This window comes from Hylobates moloch, unplaced genomic scaffold, assembly GCF_009828535.3.
Source record: "Hylobates moloch isolate HMO894 unplaced genomic scaffold, HMol_V3 SCAFFOLD_18, whole genome shotgun sequence".
Lineage (NCBI taxonomy): Eukaryota > Metazoa > Chordata > Mammalia > Primates > Hylobatidae > Hylobates > Hylobates moloch.
In genome coordinates this window covers 48,306,361-48,318,883 of record NW_026652293.1, presented here as the reverse complement: position 1 = coordinate 48,318,883, position 12,523 = coordinate 48,306,361, and the positions used below count along the sequence as shown (strand labels likewise).

The 12,523-nt window shown below is 40.9% G+C and overlaps 1 protein-coding gene across 1 annotated transcript in view; it reads right to left on the bottom strand.

Moving 5' to 3' along the window:
• Window positions 1-3,345, bottom strand: part of CENPF (centromere protein F) — a 60,021-nt gene extending 56,676 nt beyond the window's left edge. The window contains exon 1 of the mRNA XM_032136695.2: window positions 3,219-3,345. The gene's annotated coding sequence lies outside the window, so the exon portion shown is untranslated. The remainder of the gene's footprint in view (window positions 1-3,218) is intronic.
• Window positions 3,346-12,523: the final 9,178 nt, after the last annotated feature.

The following is a 12,523-nucleotide window of genomic DNA, read 5'->3' as shown; positions in this document are numbered from 1 at the left end:
TTACACACTGTTGGTGGGAGTGTAAATTAGCTCAACCATTGTGGAAAGCAGTACGGCAATTCCTCAAAGAGCTAAAAACAACTACCATTCAACCCAGTGATCTCAATCCTGGGTATATACCCAGAGGAATATAAATCATTCAACATAAAGACACATGCATGGCCAGGCACAGTGGCTCATGCCTGTAATCCCAACACTTTGGGAGGCCAAGACAGGTGGATAACTTGAGCTCAGGAGTTCAAGACCAGCCTGAGCAACATGGCGAAATCCCGTATCTACCAAAAAAAAAAAAAAAAAGCACACGCACACACAAATGTTCACTGCAGCACTGTTCACAATAACAAAGACATGGAATCAACCTAAATGCCCATCAATAACAGATTGGATAAACAAAATGTAGTACATATATACCATGGAATACTATGCAGCCATAAAAAAGAATGAGATCATGTTTTTTGCAGGAACATAGATGGAATTAGAGGCAATTATCCTTAGCAAACTAATGCAAGAACAGAAAACCAAATGAACACCAAGAAGTGAACAACAGACACTGAGGCCTCCTTGAGGGTGGAGAGTTGGAAGAGGAAGAGCAGCAGAAAAAATAACTGTGAGTATTAGGCTTAGTACCTGGGCAACAAAATAATCCATACAACAATCACCCCTGACATGAGTCTACCTATATAACAAACCTGCATGTGTACCCCTGAACCAAAAATAAAAGCTAAGAAAAAAATAATATTTTGCCGTAAGGTTTTCAGGTGAAATAGGTCCTATAAACAAAGAAAATGCATGACAAGATATTCTGCAAATACTTCTCTTTCCTTCTTCACATCATTAATTACCACTCATACTTTGTCCCTCTTCCTCTAGGAAACTTTTCTGAGATTCCCGACCCGGTCATAGTTTCCCATCATAGTTACTCACAGCACAGGTAGCCCATCTCCTTCCAAGCAGTTATCATTTTTTAATAATGAATGCATGCATGTATGAAGAGTGAATGCCATATTAGTACTAGAATCATTCCAAAAGGTGGCAAAGTCAGGCTCCAGACAGACACTGACCAGGAAAGACATATACAGTACAACCTTAGTGATTGAAAGTGGATTCTTCTAGCTCAGGCACTTACAAGATGTATGACCTTGGGCAAGTTATTTAGCTGCTCTATGCCTTGTTTCCCTTGTTTGTAAAATGAGGATAATAATGATGGTGACTTCCTAAGGCCTTAGAAACAGTAAGCTTTCCTGGTAAGCTTTCCATATATGTTAGCTATTAGATACTTTTTAAAAACACTTTTTCACTTGTATATTTCAGCCTATGGTACCTGAAATATGGGCTCCTTCTCAGCCACATCTTAGGAAATAGAAATAAGCTGGAAGAAAATATGGCAACTATCCTTTATTTTAGCCTTCAGAACATAAACAAAAAGAAAAATCATTCATTTTCCAGTTACTTAGGCAAGAGTTTGAGAATTTGTTTTTTACTAAATAAAGTTAATGGCCATTTTAATGGCTTTTTTCAATCGATTTTATCAAGGAACCTTTTTAGCAAAACAATAAGCAGTTCATGAAAGTACTAAGAACAATAAAAAAAATGAAGAGGGAGAAGCAAAGGTCTTAGACAACATATAAGTTGGATATCGAAGCTTGGAAAGCTGTGTTTTGCTACCAGTTTTTTGTTTTTTGTTTTTTTTTTGGTCTCAGTTCTTGGAACACAGCATCTTATATTCCACTCCCATTTATCCCAAAACTACTGAAAGGAGTCACATGCCTCTCAACCAACAAAGGACAACTGACCCTGTCTCAATATCCTCCATTCCAATCTAGTTTGTCAGGAGTCAGAGAACTGTACCCAGAGATACACAACTGTAATTGCCCTAAACAATTCAGCCAGCCACTGAAATCATACATCAAGATGCCATAGCCAACAGAATATAAAAAGGAGCAATTTAGAAAGACGATTAGAAAATGAGGGGAATAAACATAAAGAAGACTGGCAAGCTGAATGCTTTTCCATTCCAAAGTCTAAGAGAGAGAGCAATATAGATGTAGACCAAGCTAACTGTTATCAGAGCAGATTTTGGCCCACTAAGGCATCAGCTATCAGCCACCTGTATTGGGCCACTGGGGCAAAAGAACAACAAAAAAATAAACCTCAGAAGTTTACTTTTGAGGAACAGGGAATCGAGGTGGGGAGTGAAGAAAAGCCCCGGATGAAGGTTCCTGCACGGAGGATTTGCAGGACTATTGTCCTTTCCAGAAAATGCTGTATCTTTCTATCTTAAATAGGTGGAGGGCACTCTTCATGCCCGAACTACCCAGTCCCTTAGTCCCCAAGGAAGCTCTTGTGTGACCTCCTCCTGCCCCACCTCCACCACCGCTTTCCCGTTGTCAGAATTCCCCACCTCCTCGAAAAAGCCAGAGTCCCTGAGCACTGTACCAAGGCTGGGTCTGAGAATGATAACCCTGCCTTCTCCTCTAGATCAGGCTCCTCAAGGGCACGACCCATGCCTTTTATTTCTGGGTCCTCATTACACAGCAGAGCCAGGCACACAGGCGCGTCCAAATAAATGCGGAAGGGAGGGCCGGGCGTAGTGGCTCACGCTTGTAATCCTGGCACTTAACAGAGGCCAAAGCGGGAGGATCCCTTGAGCCCAGGGGTTCCAGACCAGCCTAGGCAACATAGGAAGGCCTATCTCTATTTAAAAAAAAAAAAAAAAAATGTGGACGGGAGGAAGAAGAGAGGGGAAGAGAAATGCTCGCGTAACTAACCATAGGCACCCCACGTCGCCAACCAGATCAAAACCCAAGCTTACATCTACTCAATAAAACAAAGGACCAGGGCCCGAATTTCAGTAAGGTTGGTTACGGGACTGGGAAGACGGCTTGGAAATACCTAGTCATCTCCAATTCTTTTACGGAGGAAGAAAATGATCCCCTAAAGTGTGAGTCCGTGACCGACTAGGGTCTGGGACACTAATCCGAGACCAGTTTGAACCCGAGCAGAGGGGCGCCGACACCCCTACGAACCACATCCCGGGGCCGATTCTCCAGTTCCGTCGGGTGGGAGGGGGCGGTCCCCGGCGCCTACAGGGCCGGGAGAGTGATCCCAGGGGCCTCCCCGCCCAGTACCCGCCGGCAAAAAGCCAGCGGCACCCCACGCCGCCCGCCGCCTACCGTCCGCCGCCAGGGCCAGGATCCGGACCCAGTCAGGACGCTCACCTTGCTATCGGGGACGGGAAAACAGCCTCTCCGAGAGTACAGTTCTGGCGCGGCTTCCGCGGGCTGGAGCCCAGAGTCTAATTCAAACTGCCCGCAGCCGCCACCGGTGGCCAATTCGCCCGCTTCTGGTCTCAACCAAACTTACCTCCACGCCTATTGGTCACTGTAAGTAGCTGCGGACCAATCCGCGCCTGCGCACTCAGATTGCCGCCTCTGATTGGCCCTTTCGGATGGATTTTAAAAACAAGCCCTCTACTGGAGGTGCCTGCGCCGGAGTTACTGTTCTTTTTTTGTTGCTGGGAGACGGAGACCACGTGCTTTTGCTAATGCTAGACGCGGTTTTGGACCGCTATTTCCCCAAAAGTCAGGGAATGCGCCCGCTGATTAGGAAGGCGTGGTCTATCGCCTACAGCCAGGGGAACTGGTGCTGCCTGGTGAAACCTCTTTTAAACTGCACATACCAATCTACTTATTTATTAAACGTAAATTTAGGACATAGTATCTAGGTGCTGTGTTTGTCATGCATTCTTTATCCAGTGTCGTTCTTTATCCGCTGTCATTCTTAACAATTCTTTGAGAGAAGTATTATCCTCATTTTATTAAAAAGTTAACAGGCTCATAGAAGCTAAGTACAGTAATTTGAAATTGAATCTAGGCAATGCAGGATGTCGCTCTTAAATGCTGTCCTTTATGGATCATATTTCTAAGAGGTGATTCTGAACACTTATTTTCCGGGATTAAGGTGTGGGGGGAGGACACTGCATCAGAATTTAAAATTCAGAAGAATCTTCAAAACGGGGTGTAATGCTTTTCGTGAAGCCCACTAGTTTTCTATGTATGTTATATACTCGTTTTATTTCCCTATTAAACTATAAATAAGCTTCTAAAGGCAGAAGCAAAACAATTAATTGTTAAAGTAATAGATCTCTAGTGCTGTTGTCTTCCTCGATATGTACCAAACTTTCCAGCCCCCTGCCTTTACCTTTCATTAGACTGTTCCTGCAGTACCCAATTCAAGTGTCACTTTTTTTTATAAAACCTCCCTAATCCCACCCACTCCTTAGAGATAATTATTTCCTAGACCTTTCCTAGAACTTGCAAACTTCATGTTTAGGATTTTCGCCATGTCTTGTCTTGTATTTATGTCTACGTCTGACTCCCCCATCAGACTCAAAAATTCCTTTACAGTAAAATCTGTTTTAATTCATTTTTGCATCCCTAGTAACTTTGCACATAGTAATTTAAAATCCAGATCATCTTGGGAGATAAAACTGCTATTTGGGGAAAGGCCTTGTTCTTACTACCTTCTACCTTCTAATCCCCAAAGGGAGGGGAGAGAGCAGGTAGGGGAGGAAAACTTTTGTCAGACATTGCCATGATCAGTCTAGTGTGTCCGGTAGTTTTAGAATTTGAACCAAATTGTGTCTGGCTTCAACACAAATTACAATTCCATTGCTTCCCAGAGTAATTATTCAACTATGTATGGGCTGCTTAAGGAAAAATAAACAGCTAGAAAGACAGATAATAGAGGATTTTTTTAAGGTTTGAATAAGAAATTTGCATTTACTATTCGTTCAGTCATTCTTCAGCAGGTATCTATTGAGTGGCCACTGTATAGTCAAGTCTTGTGCTTCATTTTTCTACAATGAACAATAAAGAAATACATTCACTTCTTGAACAAGGGAAATAGGATGGATACTATTCTAGTAACTCCTGTGATATTTCTCTGACTTCAATTTTATGCTTCCCTTCCCCTCCCTTTATTTTTCCCCCGGTTTGCTTGTTTTGTAGGGGGAAGATCCCGTCCAACCAAACACAGATGTCCTCTAAGAGTCCCTTTTTGGCTCTCTGCTCCTCTTTTTAAGTCCCTTCCCTCAGTGAGCCAGTCTACTCTCTCTGGACTGTTCATCCACTACCTCGATATTCTGCCTGTGTCTTTGAGTCTTCCCGTCTTTTCTACAGATTAAACTGCAGGTTCATCACTGAAATCACTCTTTTGCCAGTCTCCTCAACTCCCTTGCCTCTTGTTCTATCTCCCAAACTTGTATGTGTGCAAATGTCCATATCATCCCTTGATGCGCTATTGCTGCAGAATGGGGCTGGAAAAAAATCCCAGCACTGTGCAAATACTTTAAATGTAGGACGTCTAACTGGGCCTCAGTGCTGCTCCCCAGCCCTTTCTCCCAGTTTCAGGATTTCTGTAATCTCCTCCAACAAACATCTCCATTCTTACTCTCAGAAGATGACCTTATTTTCTAGTTCACAGAAAACATAAGATTTCTGACAGGAACACCTTCAACTTTCTGAGACCCAAATCTACAAATGCGCGAACATCTATACCCATTCTTACCTCCTTTCTTCCTGTTACAACCATGGGAAATGTCTTTCTGACTACTCCTAAAACTGAACAGTCATACTGTGTTTTGAGGCAACTTCCTTCTCAGGAACTTCACTCTCCCAGTTATGCACTTGTAAACAAGAATCTTTAACTGCTTCTACCTTCCTAAGTCTTCCTAGTAGCACTTAAACTGCTCAAATATTTCCCTTTAAAAAGAAATATTTTCTCAATCTCATGATCCCCTGAAGGAATCATCATATCTCTCCTCACATTCCATTTCCTTTTTAGATTTGATTAAATAAGTTGCGATACTACTTTTCATCAATTATTTTTCTCCAAAAAAACCCACGAATACTTTCAATAAATGAGAGCCGTCTCTATAGCTACATCATGAAGACAATATAATCTATTATTTTAAGCAGCAGTTTATTTTTCATTTTTCAGCTTATTAGAACTGTAAATATTTGATAATTACACGATTTTATTTTTTATCTGTTCTGAAATTTTTTTTTTTTTCCTTGAGACGGAGTCTGGCTTTGTCGCCCAGGCTGGAGTGCAGTAGCACAATCTCGGCTCACTGCAACCTCTGTCTCCCAGGTTCAAGCGATTCTCCTGCCTCAGCCACTGGAGCAGCTGAGATTACAGGCACGCACGACCAAACCCAGCTAATTTTTGTATTTTTAGTAGAAACGAGGTTTCACCATGTTGGCCAGGCTGGTCTCGAACTCCTGACCTCAAGTGATCCACCCACCTCAGCCCCCAAAGTGCTGGGATTACAGTTGTGAACCACCGTGCCTGACCTGAAAATCTTTATTCTTTTTTTTTTTTTTTTTTGAGACAGAGTCTTGCTCTGTCGCCAGGCTGGAGTGCAATGGCAAATCTCGGCTCACTGCAACCTCCGCCTCCTGGGTTCAAGCGATTCTCCTGCCTCAGCCTCCTGAGTAGCTGGGACTTCAGGCGCACACCACCACACCCAGCTAATTTTTGTATTTTTAGTAGAGACAGGGTTTCACCATGTTGGCCAGGATGGTCTCTATCTCTTGACTTCATGATCTGCCCACCTCAGCCTCTCAAAGTGCTGAGATTACAGACGTGAGCCACCGCACCTGGCCGAAAATCTGTATCTTTAAAAAAAAAAAAAACCTTTAGGGCCAGGCGCGGTGGCTCACGCCTGTAATCCCAGCACTTTGGGAGGCCAAGGCAGGCGGATCACGAGGTCAGGAGATCAAGACCATGCTGGCTAACATGGTGAAACCCCATCTCTACTAAAAATAAAATCAGCCGGGTGTGGTGGCACATGCCTGTAGTCCAGGCTCCTCGGGAGGGCAAGATAGGAGAATTGCTTGAATCCGGGAGGCAAAGGTTGCAGTGAGCCGAGATCGCACCACTGCACTCCAGCTTGGGCGACAGAGCAAGACTAGGTCTCAAAAAAAAAAAAAACTTTAAAAAGATAGAAGTTACATAAAATAAAATACACTCATTTTAAGTGTACAGTGCAATACATTTTGACAAATATATCCGCCTCTATTAATACCACCAAAATAAGGATATAAACATTTCTTGACAAGTATCTTTATACTCCTTTCCAGTTATGCACCCCAAAAACTCCCAGACACAAGCAATCATTGATCTGTTTTCTTTCACTAATACATTAAATTCATATTTTCCTAGAGTTTCATAGAAGTGGAATTACAGTGTGTACTCTTTTATGTCTGTTTCTTTTTTCTTTCTTTTTTTTTGAGACAGAGTCTCACTCTGTCGCCCAGGCTAGAGTGCAGTGGCACAATCTAGGCTCCCTGCAAGCTCCGCCTCCCGGGTTCACGCCATTCTCCTGCCTCAGCCTCCCTAGTAGCTGGTACTACAGGCGCCCGCCACCACACCCGGCTGATTTTTTTGTATTTTTAGTAGAGATGGGGTTTCACCGTGTTAGCCAGCATGGTCTTGATCTCCTGACCTCGTGATCCGCCTGCCTTGGCCTCCCAAAGTGCTGGGATTACAGGCGTGAGCCACCACGCCTGGCCTTATATCTGTTTCTTTTACTCAGCATAATATTTTAGAGACACATCCTTGTTGTTGCACATAACTGTGTTTTTTTAATTTCTTAGTAGTATTTCTTTGCATGGATATAAATTGGTTTATCTGTTCACTTGTTGATTTGTATTCATGTTGTTTCCAGCTTGAAGCTTTTATGAATAAAGCTTCTATGGACTTTTATGTGCAAGTCTTTGCATTGACATAGGTTTCATTTATCCTGGGAAACACATAAAGTGAAATAGCTGGGTCAAATAAGTAAGTGGGGGCCAGGTGTGGTGGCTCACACATGTAATCTCAACACTTTGGAAGGCCGAGGCAGGCAGATCACTTGAGGTCAGGAGTTCAAGACCAGCCTGGCCAACATGGTGAAACCCCATCTCTACTAAAAATAGAAAAATTAGCCCAGCATGGTAGGGCGCACCTGTAATCCCAGCTACTCCGTAGTCTGAGGCAGGAGAATCACTTGAACCTGGTAGGCAGAGGTTGCAGTGAGCCAAGATTGCACCACTGCATCCCAGCCTGTGCAAAAAAGAGTGAGACTCCATCTCAAAAACAAAACAAAACAAAACAAAAAAAACAACAAATAGTAAGTGGATATTTAACTTTTGAGACATGTCCAAAATCCTTTTCAATATCTTACATTCCCATGATGTATGAGTGTTCTAGCTGATCCACATCCCCGCCAACACATGGTGTGTCTGTCTTTTCAATTTATGCCAATCTAATTGATGTGAATGTTATCTCACAGTGAACTTAGTTTTATTTCTCTGATGACTAATGATGTTGAACATCTTCTGATGTGCTTATTGGCTGGTTATAGATTTTCTTTTGTAAAGTGTCTTAAAATCTTTTCCTATATTTTTACTGAGTTGTTATCTTCTATGATTTCTCATATATCTGGATACAAGGCCTATATCACATATATGTTTTACAAAAATTTTCTCCCAGTCTATTGCTTGTCTTTTCAATTTCTCAGTGATGTCTTTCATAAAACACAAACTTAATTTTGATGGACTCTAATGATTCACTTTTCTCTCTCATGCGTCATGCTTTTTGTGTGTCTTATCTAAGACATAAATCTTCACTTTTGCCTAGTTTGGAAAGACTTTCTCTCATATTTTCTCCTGGAAGTTTTATAATTTGAACTTTTACATTTAAGTCTATGATCTATTTGAGTAAATTTTTGTGTATGGTGTGAAATAAAAGTTAAAGTTTATATATTTTCCCATACAGAGATCTAGTTGTTCTGACACCATTTGTTACAAAAATTATCCTTTCCCCACTGAATTACCTCAGCATCTTTGTTGAAATTAATTGACCATATAAATATAGATCTACTTTTGCCTTTGTATTCTGTTCCACTGATCTATATGTCGTATCTTTACATCTGTATCACACTGTGTTCATCACTGTAGCTTAATGATAAGTCACGAAATTGGGTAATGTAAGTCTTTCCAATGATGATCTTCTTCAAAATTGTATTGTCTATTCTAGAGCCCTTACTTTTCATAAAAATTCAGAATAAAATGAGAATATTAATTTTCCTAAAAGCCTCCTGGGATTTTGACAGGGATTACTTTGAATCTATGGATCAATTTGGAGAATTTAAGAATATTGTGCCTTCTGACCCAGACAACATACATCTCTTCCATTATTTAAGTCTTCTGAATAACACTTCTCTTGGCCGGGCGCGGTGGCTCAAGCCTGTAGAGAAAACTCTTCAAAAAAAAAAAAAAAAAAAAACACTTCTCTTAGCATTGTTTTGTAATTTTCAGTGTACATATATATTTTGTTATATTCATCCTTAAGTATTTCATGTTTTTGCTTGCCATTGTAAGTGGGTTTTCTAATTTCACTTTTCAGCATTTTGTGGCTTGTAAATAGAAATCTATTTTTGTAAAATGACCTTCTATCTTTTAAGCTTGCTAAACTCTCTTGTATTCATTGATAGGGTTGTTGTATAAACAACAGAAATGTCTTGTCGCACAGTTCTGGAGGCTAAAAGTGCAGAATCTAGGTTCTGGGGCTGGGCACAATGGCTCACTCCTATAATCCCAGCACTTTGGGAGGCCAAGGCAGGCAGATCACCTGAGGTCAGGAGTTCAAGACCAGCCTGGCCAACATAGTGAAACCCCGTCTATATTAAAAATACAAAAATTAGCCGGGTGTGGTGGCAGGCGCCTGTAATCCCAGCTACTCAGGAAGCTGAGGCATGAGAATCACTTGAACCCAGGAGGTGGAGGTTGCAGTGAGCCGAGATTATGCCACTGCACTCCAGGCTGGCTAACAGAGTGAGACTTCATCTCTGTGGGGGAAAAAAAAGAATCTAGGTTTTGGGAGGACTGGTTCCCTGTCAGGGCTATGAGGGAAAGATCTGCTCTAGGCCTCTCTCCCTGGTTTGCAGGTGGCCATCTTCACATTCACATGGCATTCTCCCTGTATGCATGTCTATTTCATAATGTCCCCTTTTTATAAGGACTCCAGAAATAGTGGATTAGGGCCCAACCTAATGACCTCATTTTAACTCTGTAAAGACCCTATCCCCAAATAAAGTCACATTCTGAAATACTAGGGACTAGGAGTTCAACATATACATTAGGGGAATGGAGGGAGCACAATTGAACCTGTAACATCTCTTTATAGTTCTAGTAGCTTTTTTGTAGGTTGATTAGTATTTTCTACATGTTATCTGTGTATCAACACAGTTTTATTTCTTTCTTTCCAACCTGTGTGCTTCCTATTTATTTTTCTTCCCTATTTTCACAGGATAGGACCTCAAGCACAGTGTTGAATAAATGTCATGAGAGTCCCCATCTTTTTTGTCCTCCTGATATTAAAGAAAAGCATTTGGTCTTTCAGCACTAATAGCTGTAGGTTTTTGTAGATGCCCTTTTCAGATTGTGGAAGTTTCCTTCTATTCCAGTTTGTTGAATTCTTATCATGATTAGATGTTGGATTTTATCAAATGACTTTTCTGCATCTATTTAGATAATCATAGAGTAGTTCTTTTTTATTTGATTAATATGAAGATTTCATTGTTTGATTTTCAAATGTTAAAATAACCTTGTATTTCTGTTATATGTCTGACTTGGTCGTAGTATATTATCCTTCTTACATATTAATGGATTTGATTTGGTAATATTTGCTGATGATTTTTGCAACTATGTACAGGTAAGATATTGGTTCATATTTTTCTTTCTAATTATGTCATTAAGCATAATTACAAACTGCTCTGGTTTAGGTATCAGATATATATATATATATATTTTTTTTTTTTTTTTCTTTTTTTTTGAGATGGAGTCTGGCTCTGTCACCCAGGCTGGAGTGCAGTGGCACCATCTTGGCTCACTGCAACCTCTGCCTCCCAGAATCAAGTGATTCTCCTGCCTCAGCCTCCCGAGTAGCCAGGATTACAGTTGTGTACATGGCTAATTTTTGTATTTTTAGCAGAGACAGGGTTTCACCATGTTGGCCAGGCTGGTCTCGAACTCCTGACCTCAAATGATCCTCCCGCCTTGACCTCCCAAAGTACTGGGATTACAGGCATGAGCCACCACACCTAGCCTCAGGCATAATCTGATTTTATAAAATTAGTTGAGAAGTGTTTCCTCTGCATGCCTTTTCTGAAAGAGTTTGTGTAGAATTGGTATCATTTATTCTTCAGTGCTTGAGCCTAGAATTTTCTCTGTGGGGGGTCTTAATTGGAAATTAAACTTTTTGCTAGGAGCAGTGGCTCATGCCTGTAATGCCAACACTTTAGGAGGCCGAGGCATGAGGAGTTTAAGACCAGTCTGCGCAACATAGCAAGACCCTGTCTCTACAAAATCAAAAACACTTAAATGGGCATGGTGGCAAATGCAGCTACTTGGGGGAGGCTGAGGCAGGATGATCACTTGGGCCCAGGAGGTGAAGGCTGCAGTGAGCTGTGGTCATGCCACAGCAATCCAGCTGGGGCAACAGAGAAAGATCCTGTCTCAAAAAGAAAGGGAGATAAATTAAATTTTGTAATTGAAAAAGAGTTTTTTGAATGTTCTATTTTATTTTACACAGTTTTAGTAGGTTCTGTCCTTCAAAGCTTTTTTCTATTTTATCTATGTTGTCAAAATTATTGGTACATTGTTTTTTAGGTTATTCTGTCATCCTTTTAATGGCCTTGTAATATGTAATGTTCTCTCTTTCATCCCTGACGCTGGTAATTTGTGTTCTCTCCACCCACTTCCCTCTCATCATTCAGCTAGAATTTTACCAACTTTATTGATCTTTTCAAAGAACCAACTTTTAATTTTATTGATTTATGTATATAAGATTGTCCATTTTCTATTTTGTTGATTTCTATGCTCATCTTAATACTTTTTCTTTTTTTGCTATCTTCTTAAACTGGAAGCTTAAATAATTGATTTTAGACCTTTCTTTTTTTTCTAATATAAATATTTTAGTTTTACCTGACCCCCAAAATTTGTTTGTTGTCTTTTCCCCTTTTCCCCCCTTAGAAACAGGGTCTTGCTGTGTAGTGACGTGATCATAGCTCATGACAGCCTCGACCTCCTGGCACAAGCAATCCTTCCACCTCAGCCTCCTGAGTAGCTAGGACTACAGGCAAATGCCACCATGCTCAGCTAAGCTTTTTACTTTTTGTTGAGATGGGATCTCACTGTATTGCCCAGGCTGGTCTCAAACTCTAGGCCTCAAGCTATCATCATGCCTCAACCTCCCAAAAGTGCTTTTGGGATTACAGGCGTCAGCCACAACTCCCCCGTATTTTCATTTGTATTCCTTTTTAAATATTTTCTAACTTCTCTTACGATTTCTTATTTGACCTGTGGATTATTTAAAAGTATAATGCTTAATTACCAAATATTTGTAAATTTTCTAGGCATTTTTCTATTGTAAATCTTAATTTAATTCTGTTGCGATTACAGAACATACTCTGCAT